The sequence below is a fragment of the Meriones unguiculatus genome, chromosome 18 (genome assembly GCF_030254825.1).
Source record: "Meriones unguiculatus strain TT.TT164.6M chromosome 18, Bangor_MerUng_6.1, whole genome shotgun sequence".
In the NCBI taxonomy this organism is placed as follows: domain Eukaryota; kingdom Metazoa; phylum Chordata; class Mammalia; order Rodentia; family Muridae; genus Meriones; species Meriones unguiculatus.
This window is the reverse complement of record NC_083365.1, coordinates 19,229,415-19,243,483: the sequence shown is the minus strand read 5'-3', so window position 1 is coordinate 19,243,483 and position 14,069 is coordinate 19,229,415. Positions and strand designations below refer to the sequence as shown.

Below are 14,069 nucleotides of genomic sequence, written 5' to 3'. Positions count from 1 at the left end.
TACTTTCTTCCAAAATCGAGCTTCTAAGCATAACTTCTCATTTTAAAAGCCACTTGTGCTCTAGGCTTTTCTTTTGGATGAGGACAGTTCCTGTGTCTCGTCTTTATTCGGATCAAGCAGACAGCAGCGTTTCTTTTAGTTTGCTCTTGCTCGACCTGCGTATCTGTGGCTAGGTTCCAGCTAGCAGGCAAGGCAGAAACTCCATAGACACAATGCAAAGGAATGGCAGTCAGAGAGAAGAGGGGTGCATTGTGGGGAGTGCTGGAGGGTGAAAGGGGAGGCAGGTTGAGGGCAGATCCGGACACCTTCTCTGATAAGGACAGCTTGTAGATATGGAAAGAAATGAAAATTCCCCTGTCTTAAGTAGTAAACATTGCTCTATGTTGCTTCACTATAAACTGAAGAAAAGGTAGCTGCTGATTGAGGCCCAGAACCAGGGACTCTTGGGCTTTTCCAACTTGAGACTTTTCACTGAGGCATTTCTATGCAGCCCCAAGTCAAATATTTACTGATAATATGCCAAAAAGAAATTTTATCATAAAACAATTCATATGTATGTATGTGTATATGTATGTATATACATGTATATGAAATACATATATATTTGATTTTACCATTTGTTTTAGTTTTTTATTTCTGTAATAAACTATCCTGACCAAAGCGGTTTAAGGGAGAAGGGATTTCCTTTTGTCTCACAGTTCCAGGGAGACACAGTCATCATGACATGGCAAACATGGGGGCAGGAGCAGTGGGAAGCAGAGAGGAAAGAGGAAGTGGAGCCAGGCTAGGAAAGACCCCTCACAGTGACACGCTTCCCCCAGGAATGCTCCACCTCCTAAAGGTTCCACGGAAGGTTTCAAAAATGGCACTACCAGCTGGGGACCAAGGGTTCAAACACATGAGCCTATAAGGGGACATTTCATCGCCAAGTCACATCATCACGTATTGGAGAGAAAAGCAAACTTGTATACTAATAAGATGGATGTGCTTTATCTTACACAGAGATTCAAATCGCTGCTGAATAGTCAGTGCTGCAGGATGAAGTAACAAAGCATCTTCAGTGGTTCTCAGAGTTACTTTTGACTTTATAATTGTCAATTCTGAGGACACTTTATAAGTGTATAGTGTAAAGCAGTGAGAGCGTGTTTAGGATCATGACAGAAATTACTGGGAGGAGGTCATTTCAAAATCCCAAGCTGAAATTCATTAAAAAATTTTTAAAAGGAACTCGTGTCATTAATTCAAACAGCAGTTTAAAAAAAATGAAACATTCTAACACAAAGACATCAGCTTAGTATGTGCTGAGGAAAACCGGAAGGAAAATATTACAAGAAAGCATTGCAACTCACAACGTACGAAAGCCAGAGTCTTGCAGGAAGCGTTAGTTCTGAGGTGTGCCAGTCGTGTAGCACAAAATACATGCGTGGTGTTCAGAACCAAGGCTGCTGCGAGGTGTCACAGTACGGTGACCTGTTCCAGAAACACTTCAGGGTCATCCATTGCCTGCTGGATTTTAATTTATCTGATTGCACATTCAAAAATGTTTTACCGTTGCCAACTGTTTCACAGTCCCTACATTTAGCTCTGTGACTTCATATAGGGTCACAGCTTAAGAAGATAGGGTTTCCACTGGTACTTTTTGAGTTGTTGGCCAATGGCATTACAGAGACACCCATTCCTCAGGCATTACATTGCTATTGCCAATACTCCTGACTACACTCCAGAACTTCATGGTAAGATCTTATTGCTGAAGACATCACACGAGTGAGTCATGGAACATGGAGAAACCATGCTGGTACTCACCAGGAAGCTCACTCCCTGCTGGGTACCCTCCGTGCTTCTGGACGGTGCTATGCATGATGCTGGAGGAGAAGACCCTCAGTCTCACCTAGCTATGGCATCTGCAAGCTGCAGCAGTGACTGGCCTGACATGATCCTCCCAAGGGCGTAATAGTGGCGTGAATGTTATGGAAATAACCAATCTGTTTGTGATCAGATGTAAGACTGTCTTCATGCTATGTAACCAAAACCTAACACCCTTAAAGAGGCTTGTGGCTAGACAAGTCATAAGCCCCAGGGAGGAACCCAAGACTATCATGCTGCTCCGTCAGCATAGTATTAAAATGACTCCTAATGATTTCCATTGATCAGAGCATCTCTCGACTTTCAACTTCCATCAGAGAAGCCTTCTTGCAAAAGATGATAATATAGACTCCTCCCCCCTTAAAAAAAAAAAAAACCCTGTCAACATGCAGAGAATAAGAGACTGTGGCATGCTTAGCCGTGATTGGGGGCACATGTATCACACCCTTCCCCACCAGTGCTCTGGAATCTTCATGGAAGAAGGGGGAAAAGGTTGTGAGAGCTGGAGGTTTTAGTGTTTTCCTGGAACAACGGGGCAGTTGTAGTCACAGGCACATGCATGCTTATGCAATGTTTGGCAGCATGCATAGGACTTGCACAAGCTCCAGCCAGGGGGAAATAAAATCCCAGCACACAGGGCAGAAAGTAGGCATACCAATCCTAGTACTAGAGGCGCCATTGGCATTTGATAGCTGCTGAGAGAGTCTGAGTTTAAAGGCAGGCAGAAGTCCCTCCTCTTCAGCACCCCTATGATAAGAGAAAAACCCTTGGTTGGATACGCCCGTCACCACCACCACCCCCCATTCTGCTTCCTGCAAATGGCGTGTTCTGCTGTTGAGGGAATTCATTGGATGACACCTGAGCAGGGCCGGGAAGTTTCTCGCGATTGTTGAGACACTGTGGTACATTTTGCACCAGCACTGATGTGGGCAGCAGAACATAGCTATGCTGGTCCTGCCACCCAGGGTGTGTGGCAAAGAAGGGCTCCTGTGCGAAGGGAAGAAAACACTGACTTTTCCAAAAGGGCGGGAGAATTCACTGAGTGATGAGGTGGGGTGTGTGATTTCAGAGTCCATGCCAGTGGAAGATCACAGGTTGATTGATTGATTGATTGATTGATTGATTGTGTGTGTGTGTGTGTATGTGTGTGTGCTGAAGATTGAGCCCAGGGCTTCATAGATGCTGGTCAAATTTCTCATTAAACTACACCTCTGATCCCTCAGACTTGTTCTCTAACAAACAGAAGAAAATAAAGAATGGAAAAGACAGCTAGGTTCTGGCCAGTGCTAAGACAAACAGTTCTGTGAAGATCTGGATCTCTGGGAAAAGATGAGGACTCAAGGAGAGCAATACTGGGGACTTTGTATTCCAGACCAGTTATTTGATGACAATATATCATGATGTATTCCCAAAGTAATGTCTACAGGTCTATTCTGCTAATAGTTAATATATCTTTTTTTTTTTTTTTTGACTTGGTTTTTCCAGACAGGTTTTTTCTTTGCAGCCTTGGCTGTCCTGGAACTCACTCTGTAGACCAAGCTGGCCTCAAACTCACAGAGATCAACCTGCCTCTGCCTCCCACATTCTGGAATTAAAGGCATGTGCCACCACGGCCAGCAGTTGATATTCTTTAAAAGTATACTTGGGCATTGCAATCTCATTTAAATAATCTTCATGCTAGGTGGTGGTAGCACACGCCTTTGATCCAAATACTTGGGAGGAAAAGGCAGGCAGATATCTCTGAGTTTGAGGCCAGCCTGCTCTACAGAGCGAGTTCCAGGAAAGTCAAGGCTATACAGAGAAACCTTGTCTTGAAAAAAAAAATATTCATAGCGCCATCTAGACTAATATTTGACCAAATATCTAGGTACCATGGTGGATCCAGGCTGCCAAATAAAACTCACCATCACAGTTGGCTTTTGGTGTATATTTGAGTATATATAATTGAATCTAACTTTTATGACCTATCTCTATCTGTTTGTCTGTCTCTCTATCTACTACCTGTCTGTCTGTATAATAAAAATTGGATTAAATAAATACAAAGTAAACATTCTTACAATATAATTCTTCAAATCAGGACTTTGCTAGGAGGCTTCTAATCCTTGGATAACTTAAGCTACTGTTTACATGCATAAGTACATATATAATTAAACTAACTATAATACCAGGTCCCAAGATCTTGGGAATCAAATCAACTCAAAGACAAATGGATCAGAAGGTAGAAAAATAGATGTCGTGTGTACTGTTGAGATGTCTATCTTTTCACCAACTGGAGGCTTCTCAGATCTCTCAAGAATTAGCTTCAGGACGAAGTGGGCAATCGGATCCTAAGCACGGAACAGCCTTTGCAGCCGGATATAGACCACACATGGAGCAATGCTGCCATCTTGTGGTACTTTACAGTACTCTGCATCCCTAGAACAGATTCTTTCAATATTGTTTCACTTGCTTGGAGGACGTTCGTCAGAGCCGTTTAAAAATGTGTTTTGGTTTGTCTGTCTGTTTGCTTTTGAGACAGACTCTTATGTAATCCATGTCAGCTTCGAACATGATGATGATGATGATGATGATGATGATGATGATGATGATGATGATGAGATGATGTGTGTGTGTCACGGAGCACTTGTGGAGGTCAGAGCTCCAAAGCTTTATGCACTTATCTCTCTCCCCCACCTGTCTGTGGGACCTGGGTATTGAAGTGAGCTCACTAAGCTTTCATAGCAAATGACATTACATACGGAGCCGCCTTGCCGTCCTTCAGCTACAGCTTCTTAACATGAGCGTTTGCTTAAGGGTCAAGATATTACAAAGGCGTCTGTGTCACGATTGGAAGCTGCACTTTTCTAAATTTTTTTTTTCTAATTTTTTTTTGACTGTTCTAGTTCCATATTGGAGTTGAGGGCTTAAAAAAAAATCTTTCTATCCTTCCATCTTTGAATCGTCCATTCGATTATCTACCACCTACCGATCTCATCACAACTTACCATAGCTTATGCTTAGAATTTTTCCCCCCCTAGGAAAAGCACTGGATGGCCACTGTAGGAAAAGATCCTGAAAGTCCCCATCTTTTCACCTGCCTTGCCTGATTGGGTCTGGGGTAGGTGCTTGGCCTAGGGGCAAACAACTCATGGGCAAGTTAGTGAAACACTGGCATGGCCGAAGAAGTTCTGCCTACATGGGGTGCAGAGTGGTTCTCGCTGTCCCAGAATACTTAAACCAAGTTTCTCAACTTATGGGTCGCAACCCCTCTGTAATCAAAGGACGCTTTCTCACAGGGGTCACCTAACACCATCAGGAAACACAGATATTCGCATTACAATCAATTAACAGTGGCAAAATTACAGTCAAGAAGTAGCAACAAAATATTTTTAAAGAATAAATAAAGATCTAATTTCTTATCCCCATCTCTGGCCACATCTAGAGTCGTGGATCTACTCCCAGCCATTCTGAAGATCTGCCCCATGCTAGGGACTAGGCACGTGTTACCTTCCAACAGCAACATGGAGGTGAAGAAATGGAAGCAGGACAACAAAGTTTCCACACGTGGTGGTGGGACCAAGGCCTGATTCTTGGAAAGACCTGAAACTACCACGCCAGAGCAGGATTTTCTTAATGGGAGCAGGGATGAAAATCAGTCTCAGGTTTTACTTCGATTTACTTGAACTATGCACAAGGTGAGGAATTATATGGCTATGAATTCCACCAGCTGATTTTGCCGATTCAGCCTCATAACAAGGAAGAATAAGAGCGGAGAAGGTGAGAGTTTCCTCTGCAGAGAGCTCAGCAGCAAGACGCTTTAACCCTGGACTCTCCCTGTAGAAATGCGAGAACCAGGCCTGCACCCAGTGAGGTTGGCTGGGGAGTTCCTGATCGATCCTACTGTGACTCAGCCTGGCACATTTTGCCCACTGTGTGGTATGCGTGCCATCTGAAGTAACCAGTTCTATAAAAGAGAAACAATTTCAGATGGCCACACGTGGAGCCGAGAGAGCAAGTCTCAAATCCACTTCCCCGAGGGAGGATTTGGGGGTATTTCTTTCCCTGTCCTAAGGGGTAGTTAAGAGGAGGGGTTGGGGGTTAAATCTAAATGGTTCCCCCCCGAAGGATTTATCTTCTGTGTCCAAAAGATTTGACAGAAGGCGTATCATTGACATACAGGCTACCCCTCACTAAGCCACTAAAATGAGCTGATAAGGAGGGTCCTCACAGCACCAAGGAGGGCTGTTGAGCATGGTTGATTGCAGAGCTGGAGTTTGTGGACATCCCTGGGCATGACAGAAGCTGGGAGATGGGCAGTCAATGCGATTCATTAGCTAGGAAGATGGTCAGTGAAGTAAGGTGTCTATTTTGAACCTAGGGGGGAAAAAAGACAGTCATCAAGACCTATCATCCACAATAAGAGTTATCACATTGTTAGGTAAAGAACTAGATAGTAAATGCTTTAAGCTTTGTGGGGTCGTAGGCTCCCAATAGAGCTGCTAAAAATCATCCGTTGAAGCACAGAAATAGACACAGGTAACATTAAAGCAAATGGGTGTGGCTATGTTTTAATGAGAAATTGCTTATAAAAATAGGTGGCTGACAGGTTTTGGCTCATGGGCTATTAGATGAAGGCCCCTGATCTATCTATATCTATATATCGATATGCTTAGAAGATAGACACGTGGTAATGAAAGACAAGGTGAGGAAAGTCACATCAGTCAGAAGTCACGATCCTTTGTTCAGGTCTCAGACGACTCAGTTTTCAGATGTGGAACCCAATGACTGAAGAGATGGCTTCAAGATGACAAGCAGACAGCATGATGATTTCCCAGGCTCCATCAAAGGGACCTGTGCCATTTGCTTTGATAACAGTGTACTGGGAAATAGAGACAATTAGGCATTTTCAGGACTATTGGACAAAGTATCTGAGCTGGTATTGATACTGAGAGTTCTAAAGATATTTTTGACCTCCTATCTGAATTGGGTACATGAAAACCAAACCAAAAAAAAAAAAAAAAAAAAAGGCGGGGGGGGGGGGGAGTCTTGGATACAGTCCGGTTTACAATGGGTCATGTGGCTTACAGATCTGTCTGCTGGTCATATTTCATCTTTGGCCATTATTGGTCCTTTCATCACCATGGGTGTCTGTTGGGAGGGCCATCTCCACTGTGGCTCAGACCTGCCGCAATCCTGTTCTGTTCCAATACCACCCAAAGCTTTCTGTTTTTCTCAGAATTAAGGGCAGGAAAAGATCACAGAGGTGGATCCAGAATGGGCTCCAGAATGCAGGTCAGTCTACAGGAACAGACTTCCTTCTTTGTGACAATATTAGAGGATACATCAAGTTTGGGGAGGAGGAGAGCCCACCCTTGTCATTGTAACATCCCATAAATGACACAGAGACACAGAGACTCTCTCTTCTAGCCTCTCCACAGGGGTTATTCCCCACGTTCTCAGGGCCTCCAGCGAAAGCATCCTCTAGCCTGGCCTGCTCTGTCAACTTTGCGTTGTCTTTCTGGAAAGGATTGGCATCTTTTGGATTTCCAAGAGATCCTGGTTCTCTAACATGATAGAAGGCGGAAGAGTTAACGTAACTGCAAGAGAGATGGCCGATAGATATCCCATTCTTCCTTCCCAGAAAGATTCAGGTAGCACCTTTATCCAGTAGCTTAGGGAGTGGTGCAGAACTCCATGTAGCCGATCAGGGCAGCAAGTTCAAGCAAAGGAGGTGTGGATCACGACCGTGGGAACTCCTAGTTATCTTAAATTGCAGCGCCCACCAGAGGCAACTGGACGTGTAGGCTGTTGGAGCCAAGGTGCACAATGACAGCGAAGCACTAGCTCTGAGGCGATGTGAACCTAGAGTACCATTTTTCAGGACACATTGAATTCATTACGTTGGTGATGGGTCTCCAGACGGAAGGATACAAAGGTCTGGAAACCGGATGTCATGATGTGGATTGGCCTTAGCCCTCCCCCTCCCCAATGACCTCTTGCTTTCATTCTAAAGGACTCATGGCAGGTGGTGGTGACCCACCCAGAGTGAAGGTTTGGGTCATGACACTAGGTAGGTCACCAGCACTTTCCATGGTTGTATTCTGAGGGCCAAGATGAGGAGGTGAGTGTTGATTATGGCCCTTGGATCAAATGTGATCACAAGGGATTGCTTTTCAGCAGATAAGCATCCCAGGAAAGGGAGGCTACAAGGACTATGGAGGTGCTATTCCCTGGGGCTGTGTGAAGTAGATTTTTTTTTTTGGCCCCAAAGGTATAACATAGTGGTCACAAGAATACACCTCATAGACCTAACAACAGAAGCATCAACTTCAATATGCATAACAACACTATTATTTGCCCTCTTAATTTTGTTAATATTGTATATTACATTACAGAGTGCCTAACTGACCATGTGGCCCAGTATTTTTGCTCTAAGACTCTTAACTGCATTTGTGTGGAGGCATGGCTCCTGATACCTGAGCTCAGTAGGGATGCTGAGGCAGGTTCATCCCTGAGAGCCATGTTAGCTACAGTATTGGTAGAAGATGAGGTAGAACCAGAAGCAAAGACTTCTGGCTTTCAAGATGGCAGCTCCAATGTACTAGTCAAGCGGAGGCCCCATGTGACTTGACAGGTTATGTTCTCATTAATCTGGTTTCACCAAATAAGCATCTAACTTCAGCTTTTCTGCATTAGCTGGGGTGATATGTATTCCACCCCCTTTATTTTGTTAATAGTGTGTGTTACATTGATCGGTTTTTGTAAGTGAACTCCTCTTTGCATTCCAGGAATGAACCTTACTCACCAGTCATGGTGTATAATCCTACTTAACTTGCTGCTGAGTTTACTTTGCTAGTATTTTGTTGAGGATTTTTGGGTTAATTATCATGAACAGTGTAATGTTTTTCTTGTGTCTTTAGGATGAATTAAGAAGTAGTCCTTCCTATTTAGTTTTTGGGAAAAGCTTGTGAAAATTTGGAGTTCTTTGCTGAGAGATTTTTTTTTTAAATTACTGATTCAACCTGCTTAATTGTTATAAAGTCTATTTAGATGATCTATGCTCTCATAATTTAGTCTTGGTAAGTGTTGTGATTTTTGGAATTTGTCCATTTCACGTAGGTTATCAAATTAGTTTATAACTGTTCACTCTTAGAATCCTTTGTATTTTTGTAGAGTTGGTGGTTATGTCTCTCTATATTAGTTTTCTCCCTGCTGTCACGAAGTATTTGACCAGAAGCAACTTAACACAGAGTTGATTTTGTCTTACTGTTCTAGGAGACACAGTCCATCACAGCAGGGAAAGCATGGCGGCTGGCAGGTGTGGGAGGTGCTGGGCACATCGCGTCTGCAATCAGAAAGCCAAGGGTGAGCAGAAGTCTGGAAAACCTTCTGAAATGGTGCCACCATCATGGGGGGGGGGCGGCGAGGGCTGGCATGTGAACCTACGGGAAACATTTCACACCTGAGCTACAACAATCCACATTTACATTTTCATTGCAATAATTTGAATGTTCTCTCTATACATCTCCTTCTGAGGTGGGAGAGGTCACTATGCTGCTCAGCCTAGCCTCAGGCTTCCATTTTTGCCTCAGTTTCTCAAGTAACTTGGAACACAGGTATGCACCATTGAACTGTGTTCTCTTTACACCTCGATCACTAAAGATCTGTCAATTTCACCGTCTTTTCAATTTTTTTGTTTTCTCTTTTTTCTATATCCCTTTAAAATTATGTTTATGTCTGTTTTAAATTTTTGTTACATTTCCACTTCTGCTAACTAGGGTTTAGCTTGTTATTTTTTTTTTTTCTGATGACTTGATTCATAAAGGTAGGTTGAGTAATTGGGATTGAAACGGAAGAGTCACTTAGGGAAGGGCTAAACAAACGTAACAATATTACAGGGTTCTTCAGCCTCTAGATAGTGGATCAGATGCTGGAGGCTAAGTAGGCCAGTGACAATCCCCTCTCTCTATCACCTTTGAATGAAGTTTTGATGGACATAGGATTCTTGGAGGGTGTTTTGAATATATTGGCTAGCTGCCTTTTGGTCTCTAATTTCTGGTGAGAAACCTCATCGCCTTCTTGTGGGGGTCATTTCATTCCTGCTAATGAACTGGGGGGCAGGTGCATGCAATGAGAGCTTTTACCCACTGCACCTAGATCTTAGTCTTCTTTAATGCCAAGGGCCCCACCTGTGAACATGTAGTCCTGGTAATACAATCATCTCAAAGGTCTCACCTCTAAGTACGGCCACAATGGCAATAAAATTCTAGCATGAGCTTTGGAGGGGGACAAACATTCAAATCACAGTAATAACATAATAACACAGTAACTATAAAAGCCAAGCAGCAATAACCAATTTAATACTCCTTCTATGACAGGTGCAGTGCCAGTCAGTTTTAAATATTAACTCATTACATTTTACAAGGTTCCTATGAGACAGGAACTTTAAAAACAATCTACCTGCTAGGGCGATTAACTGAGGCCAATTAGTATGTTCTCCTTGAGAAAGGTTTTATGCCTGAGCCATACTCCGGCTCTGCTGCACTCTGAAATGTGGGGACTCGGCAGAACCCTTTGTGGCTGAAGGGCTGAAGATTTTACTACGTTACTTGCTTAGACAGATGGTAGATAAATTGCGGACAAAGACCTTGTATTTACAAAGCCTATAGCAGACATTGTTCTCTTCCCCCAGTGTCTAGCACTCAACCCCTTCCCCACTTGGGACAGAGCACGCCATCGTGGCAGTACTGGTGCAAGCAGCAGGACCAAGCCTGCTCTCTTCCTTCCCTGGCTGCTATAGTACTAGTTACTCATGTACAGCAAGCCAAGCGGACACTTTCTCCGAAGACTTGAATTCTTGCTTCTTTTACAATTGTGAATTGTGGCACTCACTTTATAGGCATTTGTGGTGGTGCTGTGAATATCCAGGGAGTGGCCAGCCTGCTTCTGACAATGATCAAAATGGCAAGATATACCTAAGGATGCAATAGTGGTATGTATATTTTTGGGGTAACCAATTGCTGTCTAGTTGGTCTTAAGGATAGCTTAGTAGGAAGGAATGCATGATTGGTCCTGTAAACACAGCCAACTTCCAATGGCTGGTGAGTTCATGAACCCTAGAGGAAAACCTATTACTGACACTAGACACAGTAAAATCCCCCACTTGATTCTAAATATTTATCATTACATTCACAGATAAGTATAGCTTTCACCCCTCAGCAAAGAAGCTAACTTTTTGCATCAGAGAGAGAGAAAGAGAGAGAGAGCATCACAGATGGCCACAGGATGTCTGCTGTGAAGCAGTTTTTTCATGCCTGACAGGGAGCTACACCCATGACATTTCAACAACGTGGTCATCTAAACAAGACTCACACAGTGACAATACCAGCTGACATCCCAATGTGGATGGAGTAAACCTCACAGGCCCTACCCTAGATGAAGAGCTACAGGCGATCAATGCTGCTAAGAGAGAGGGAAATCAGTCTTCTCCTGGGATGGACGTCCTGATAGGTTATTTGATTCCAAGGGGTCATCCCTAAACACGTATGCATATGAGCAATGCTGAGTGAACCCAGAAGATCAGCAAGATATATATCACGTCTGTGTATCAGTAATAAGTAAAGAGAGAGAGACATACAGAAAGTTGGAGTGTGGAGAAGATAGGGTGGAAATAAATGAATTATCATGCTAACGTATGAAAATCTCAAAAAGAAAAGAAAATTTATTTTTTAAGGAGAAAATAATAATACCAACAAAAAGATATCTTTGACTCTTTAGAACTTTCCCCCATCAGGTTCATATCCCTTGCCACCATCACTCCAGCATTTGATGGAAACTTTCTTCCAAACTCTCTTCAACTCAAGGTATCCATAACTAGTTTCTTGCTTGTAACCAATTGCTGATTGGGGTGTTTTGCATTTGAAGTACCTGTGTATACATTAGTGCTTTCTGCCTGGAAAAAAACAAACAAACAGAAAAACAAAACAAAACAAACCACGCTTTTCTGAGACACAGATGAAGAAACGCTGACTGCCCGGTAGCTTGATAGCAGGTTTGGTTATTCTACAAGTAGTTTGGCTGTGAGGAAAGCAGCAATCCGGGAGAGACTGGAATTGCCTCCTAAAGGACACATATAAGAAAGTAATACATTCCCTGTATTTCTGCTCACTTCCTGGTGGTCTGGCAGGATGGACAAGTGTGTGCTCTTTGGTGCAGAATCCCCACCCCAACACCCCAATAAGTCTCATAGTAATGTATGAGGATTCGTGTCTCTTTGGATGAATTACTGTCAGAGCTAGGAAAGCTTACTGGGGCAGAATAAGCTACTGCTCTAGCTACACATTCACGGAGGAAGCATTTGCTTCAGGGATGAGGGCGGGGCTTGCTTAATGGGCCGCCAGCAGGTGCATTTAAAGCCGCACACCTGCAGAATGCTCTGCCTTGGCCTTACTCCGGTGTCTTCCCTTCTCCCTTCCATTCTTTACTGCTGCTCATTCCTGCTGCCCGCCCTTCCTAGCTGGGCTTGGCATGGCCTCCCAGACTCTGCCAGTTGTATTTCCTTTTCTCCCTGAATAGGGAGTTGTTCCACCTAGTCCCAGCCCTCTCCCCATCATGCCCTCTTGCCATCCTTTAAAAGTTCTCTTAGTCTCCCACCTCCCTAACTGTGCATTCAACTACTCTGGAACCAAGTATAGATCCAGACAGCACCCATAGGGCTTACTTGACACTCAGTAGACAAGGACTTCAACTGATGAAAGAATGGCTGGGCTGGTGGGATGGCTCAGCTGCTAAAGATGCCTGATGACCCGGGATGCATCTCCTGGAGGAGGAGAGAATCGACTTTGGAAGTTGTCCTTCAACCTCCACCTGTGCCTCACGGCACACGTGCACGCGCCCGCGCACAAGAAGTAAATCAAATGTGATTAAAATAAAAGGAAATGGCCATGGAATAAATTCTCAGCCCTCGTCCTTCATGTCTGAGGGGCAACCCCTGCCCTCACTGACGGAAAGAAGGGTCCTGAGTGATGTAATAGAAGGAATGTGGGGGGCAATTCTGGACACTCCTATCAATGCAATTCTCCAGCCACGAACCTCAGAACACCCTGCAAGCAAGACAGCCCTTGATTCCTTCACCAGAACCAGGGCTTCTTAATGAGGATGGAGAGGGAGGAGAGATGGGGAGTGCGGTGAATGGGTCTGGAAATGTGTGTGTGTAGAGGTTTTTTTTTGGGGGGGGTGGGGTGGGGTAGGGGTGGGGGCTACAATTGCTGGCATTTAGAGGGTGGAGAGCAGAGATGTCGGCCTCTTGTGCTGTGTGCAGTACCATCCAACAGTTAGCTGTTTGTCCTAAGGCCCGAACAACTTTTCCGGTGCCCTGCCCTTTGCCTCAGCGTTCAAGTATGTGAAACATTTCATTGGCAAAATAGATTCAGTTTTAGATAAGATTATATCAAACATTACAGATTGTTACCTAGTCTTAATACACCGTTTCCAGCAATAGATCCATCAGTAAAACACAGATCACATTTTGTTTTGTTTCCAGGTTCTTTGCTAGTCTTACCTGTCGCTGCAGGAAGTAATGGAAAGTCACGGACGAGGCTTACTGCAGGTGCGGTAAGTGACCAGCAAGTGCCCCGGGTCAGGGCATCAAACCCCACAGTCTCCGCAGTCGTGTGAACAGGCCATTTTTACACACAGATCCTTCAGAGCGAAGACGGAAAGTCTGAAATAAGAGACTTAAAAACTATCCAAATGCACAAAACCAAACAAATGCAAAAGAAATAGTTTGACCCTTTTTTTTGTTGTTGTTTGTTTGTTTCTGTTTTAAAGGCGGTAGCAATGCGTGCTCTCTGAGGTTTTCTAAAGCGGAGACCTCAGCAACTTTGCTTTAACACATGGGGCCAAGGTCTCTCTGGCTTGTGGGGCGGAAAGTGACCTGTTGGGCGCTGAAACTCTAACTCCCCGGGGGCCAGCAGGTTCCTGGGGAAGGTCACCGCGCTGCTCTGATTGGGGGTGGCCGTGTGCACCACCAGCGTGGGAAAAGCGTCTGGGCTACCCGGGAACAGTCGCTTGGCAGGGGTTTCTGGGGAGCCGCTGTGGCCCGGGAGTAAGAGCCACCCAAGCCTCAGACGTCCCTGCCTACTCCCGGGTGTGCGCTCCCTGCTGGGTTCCGGATTGGGCAGCGCCCGGGGCGGCCTTTCCTGGGCGGGAGGTGTTTGTGGGTGGTG

General features: G+C 44.4%; 1 protein-coding gene and 1 long non-coding RNA gene across 12 annotated transcripts in view; one reads left to right on the top strand and one right to left on the bottom strand.

Moving 5' to 3' along the window:
• Positions 1 to 3,325: 3,325 nt before the first annotated feature.
• LOC110553251 (uncharacterized) lies at positions 3,326 to 14,068 on the bottom strand. 11 transcript variants are annotated; one of them, XR_009587456.1, is made up of 6 exons: positions 13,403 to 14,068; positions 12,563 to 12,661; positions 11,837 to 11,961; positions 10,735 to 10,817; positions 9,110 to 9,187; positions 6,380 to 6,721 (listed from the first exon to the last, which is right to left on the bottom strand). It is a non-coding gene; the product is annotated as an uncharacterized LOC110553251 (long non-coding RNA). The 11 variants fall into 11 exon arrangements; XR_009587458.1 differs by lacking the exons at positions 6,380 to 6,721; positions 10,735 to 10,817 and adding an exon at positions 3,326 to 6,216 and having other exon boundaries at positions 9,110 to 9,284; positions 13,403 to 14,066; XR_009587455.1 differs by lacking the exon at positions 10,735 to 10,817 and adding an exon at positions 3,326 to 6,216 and having other exon boundaries at positions 6,559 to 9,284; positions 13,403 to 13,970.
• Positions 13,439 to 14,069, top strand: part of Sqor (sulfide quinone oxidoreductase) — a 44,307-nt gene continuing 43,676 nt past the window's right edge. The window contains exon 1 of the mRNA XM_060371866.1: positions 13,439 to 13,455. The gene's annotated coding sequence lies outside the window, so the exon portion shown is untranslated. The remainder of the gene's footprint in view (positions 13,456 to 14,069) is intronic.